Consider the following 4,770-nt stretch of genomic DNA (forward strand, 5'->3'; position numbering starts at 1 on the left):
CCGAGGGGAGGCGGGGGAGGGGGGTGGGAGAGAGGAACCATGAGATCATGACCTGAGCCAAAATCAAGAGGGAGCGGCTTAACTGACTTGAGCCACCTAGGTGCCCTGAGGAAAATTCTTCTGAGAGGCTACTCGTAAGTACCAAGAAAATGAAAGCCAAAAATTTAAGTAAAATAAAGCAGTTATTAACTTCAAGAAAAGAAACAAACAAAAAGAAACATAACCATAATATAATAGTCCGCTGTGAATAACAATCAAATAGGCACAATGTGAATCCTGAGTATTGATTTAACTAAAATTTAAATATTCTATATAGAGGATAAGAATCAGAGGGGGCAGCAATGTAAGAGAACTTAATCCTCATTACCATAAGTAGAAAGTCAAGAGATGATATAATAATGCATCAAACTATATTATACACATTATTAAGACCTATAGAGATATGTAAATGTCAGAAGAAATATACCAAGTTGAAAGCCATTGCTTCTAAGAAGGAAGGATGAGGGTTTAGGGAAGGGTAAGGCAGAGAAATACTGGCTGTTGTTAGAACCTTTAAAACCTTATAACTTTCTAAGCCTTTTGACTTAGAACTATGAGCAATTATTACAATTAGTGATTTTTCTTATTGGTAAAATACATGAAATAAAGTTCACCATCTCAATCATTTTTAAGTTGTGCCGTTCAGAAGTGATTAGTATATTCGTGTTATCGTGTACAATCAGGTTTCAAAATCCTCAAACCCTGAGCTTCCACGGATGGCAGTAGAGGGGGGCTTTCCAGTGAGGCAGACGGCAGGCTCCTTCCTCCCCTACCCTGTCCCCTGAGCTGCATCTTGTCCCACTCATTACTGAAGACCCCAACAGGGTGGTCTCGGAAACAGCCACCACCCCTTTCAAATAATGCTTTGCTGTGGGCACAGTTCCTTTGCCTTAATCCCAAAAGCACAACTAAGGAGACTAGAATGATTCAATAAGGCTTTTCTAACAGCCTGGAAGTACGAAGGGGAAAGGAACAAGAGGGACGCTCATCTACCCAATCTGCCCTTTGTCGCTCCGCTTAGATGCTCTCTGGGATTCTCACTTCACGCTTGCTAGCCCCTGCCCGCCTGTAGGGAGACACTCCAGCTTCCTCCAAATCTGTACTCATCAGAGGAGGGCCCAAAGTTTCTCCCCTGCCACCTTGATGTGCTCTTGACCACTCCTATTTCCTGGCTAATAGTCTTCCGCTCGTCCCACTGACTGACACTGGGCAGCATTACCCTTTAGGGAAGCCCACACCTTCTGCTCCAAGCCAGAATTCAACATAAAATCCCCAACAATTTACAAGGGGACACCCACATATGGAAACGGGAAGGGGGGACAAAAAAGGGGAGCTTCTGAATCTGGACAAAGTAGTAAATGTTCCAAAGCCTCAGTTTTCTCATCTGTAAAATGGGGGTGACAGCATCTGTTTCAATCTCCAAGTGGTTCTCAAGATCACACCAGATGATGGATAAAAGGCAGCACCGTGAACTCCAAAGTCCCTTGCAAATGTGAATTATTGCTATTAATAATACTTTTGAAAATTAGCAGCCTCCAAAGAGACCTTTGAGTGGCAGGAGACCAGTGCCCTGAAGTTAAAAGCCTCCACCACTGGGTAGCCCAGTCCCAAAGTTAACCATGGGGTATGACTGTCTGGTTGGTCTATTATCCAACCTGTGCAACAGTGCCAGCTGCCCTGCCTGGAGCTACAGACGCCCCGGGCACAGTCCTTGATGCCTCAGGCAAATGGCTCCAAACACCTGTGTCACTTCCCCTTCATGAAATAAAATTGCTCACTAATGCTCTCCGGCTCCTTTCATACGAATGGCAACAGCCGTTGTTCTTATTGGATTGTAGATGAATCACTTGGAAAATATTTTTGGGCACATTATAGAGGCAATAACATAAAAGTTCCTGGAAAATGGTTCTGTTTTGTTTTCCACTTTGCAAACCCAAACTGGAGCCTGGGGTTGTATTACATATTTTTGTCCTTGTTTTTTGTTTTGTTTTGTTTTGTTTTAACAGAAATGCTTTGCTCATTTCCTCTCCGTGCTGGGAAGAGGGACATGTTAATCACTCCTAAGTGGGATGCAAAACTGTTCAGAGGGTCTAGCTCAGTCTTCCGCAGGAAGAATTTGAGCGAGGGGAGAGGTCAGCCTTAATTGTCAGCCTTCAGATCTAGGAAGAGGGACAGGTAAGAAGGTGGTGCACATCTGTCTCCACTGAGGACAGGAGAAAATGGTGGGAGTAAGAAGTTAGGCTTAGTCTGCAGATTTAGCTTTCAATCATCTTGCTATTTTTAAAAAGCACAGATTTATCTGACATCTGAGGCCTTACTCAATAGGAAGTCATGTGGGGTCTGATCTCCTTTCTCCACCGTTCCCTCCAGGCTGGATGCCACCCCCCCAAAACAGGTTGCTTAACATCTTTGGAATCCAGTCACTTACCCCAAAAAGCGAAACAGGGAGTAAATAATATCTTACCTAGACAGGAAGATGTTGAAATCCCCAAGGGTTCAAGAACTACAATTCCTCACTAAACGGCCTCTACAAACAAATACTTTTTTTCCCCTTTTCATTTTTCAGCTAAAACCTAAGACCTAGAGGGGCACCTAGGTGGCTCAATTGGTTGAGTGTCTGACTTCGGCTCAGGTCATGACCTCATGGTTTGTGGGTTCAAGCCTCGCATCGGGCTCTGTGCTGAAGCGTGGAGCCTGTTTGGGATTCTGTGTCTCCCTCTCTCTGACCCTCCCTTGCTCATGCTGTCTCTCTCTCTCTCTCTCAGAAATACATTTTAAAAAATTAAAAAACAAAAAACAAAAAACAAAACCTAAGACCTAGAGTCTGAAGGTCCAAAATGGGAGACCAAGCTGCCCTTTTGCTAAACCCTGGACATAGGACTTAACTTCTCTGGGCCAAACCCACATGTCCATCATCAAGATGCCAGCCACCGACTGCCACCACAGCTAATGCGCACTACACATGGCATCATCCGCATTCCAGCTTAAGTACCAAAGTCCTCCTCCAAGCCCAGAACAGCTGCATGGCTCAGCTCTTTCTCCTTGATTCCCTACCTTACTTTTTACTCCCTTTAGGAAAAGATAGCTTTGTCCATTCCCTACCAACTAACGTGCTATGAGTTAAGTTTTCTCTTGCGGCCATTTATTATCTCTGAATTATAAGTGGAAACACGGAGATGTAAGAAAGAGCCAGGGCGGGCGGGAGTAATTAAAGAGACAAAGCTGTGAGCCAGACCCTTTATTTCTGCTCAGGTCTCATTAACCAGTGAAGGCTGCCTTGGGTTGGAGGCCCTCTTCCCTTACCTGTCCCTCCCCACTCGCCTATTCTTTGTTGTACCTCCTACAATATTGGATCTGTTAAATGCTTTATATTCCGTTTGCCAACGCAAGGATGATTCAGAACAAGATTGGGTTATTACAAATTCAGGAGGCACTACACACACTGGCTGTCATGTTTCAGTTACCCTTTCTCTCAGTTTAATAAAATTTGCCACACTAATACAAAGCCATCTTTTATCGTTTTCCCTGCAGTTGTAACAACTTGTCCGGCTCCCTCCTGCTAATTAAAGGAGGAGGGGATGCAGCAGCTCATTGGAAAGCGAGTTTCCGGGGAGGCTGTCAATATCTTCGCAGCCACTTAGCTCTGGTTCTTACGGTCCTTTAACCACCGGCTCCTCCATGATTCGAGCCCTAATGAGGTCAGCAGCTGGTGGCGACAAAGCAGGCAGAGCCGCCCGCGGTGGCGGTGGTGGCCGGGCACCTCCACCCGCTGGCAGGAGAGCAGCACAGCGCTCCCCAAGGGCCGGATGACGCGGGCTCCGCAGTCGGTCCTCCCACGCCTGCCCCAGCATCACTGTGGCCCCAGGCGTGTGTCACCTCCCTGGTGAAGGGTCCCCAGCCGAATAAGCAGGACTGGGGCGGGGACGGTCGGACAGGCCATCTTGCCCCGCCCCCGCGCAGAGCAGATCACCGGAAAAGGGGAGGAGGTGGGAGAGAAGGAAATGGGGGGCGAGGTGGGGGGGCGGAGAGCGGCACTGTAAACAAAGAGCTGCCCTTGTGCGAAGTCCTGAGATGCGTCCAAAGCAGCCGGCTTCCGGAAGGCCCACGTTTTGTTCGTCATCCCACTCGGGAGGCTTCGGGAAGCGAGGCGGGGAGAAGGGCGCCGGTCTCCCCTGAGAACATCTACCTCCGCGCCCGGCCCCGTCTGTCGGCTGATTACCTGCTACCGAAGCTGGGCCGCTGCCCTTTCAGAATAAGGAGGCGCGGGCGTTATTAGTATTCGGGGCGCAAGCTGCCTCCCAGCGCAGGGTGGGCAAGCGCCCACGGCTGCGGCTGCAGGGAGCCCAGGGCCCCCACCCCCGGGCAGGGCAGGGAGCCGCCCCGTCCCTGTGTCTGAGGGGTGGGCGGTTGGGGATCTTGCCCCGGGAAGCACCTGTCTCCTCTCTGGGTCCTAAGACCCTTCCCCACCGTGAGTCGCTTGGACCCCACTCCTCCCGGAACGTCGGGGAATCAGAGCAGACAGAGCCAAGGGCAACGCAGGGGCGGGGGCGCTGGCCGCCGGCCGCCCCTGCCCANGCACACTAATAAGTTTACAAATGGAAGCTGGTGGCGCGGGTTGCAATAAAAGGCAGAAGCTCCGCTCGGGCGCTTCAATGAGAGCATTTTCCCCCGTAACAAGGGGCTGGATTCAGCTGCCTGCTGCCTTCTGAGAAGGAAGAGTTTCCAGAGTAA

The sequence above is a fragment of the Crocuta crocuta genome, unplaced genomic scaffold (assembly GCF_008692635.1).
Source record: "Crocuta crocuta isolate KB4526 unplaced genomic scaffold, BGI_CrCroc_1.0 scaffold271, whole genome shotgun sequence".
Lineage (NCBI taxonomy): Eukaryota > Metazoa > Chordata > Mammalia > Carnivora > Hyaenidae > Crocuta > Crocuta crocuta.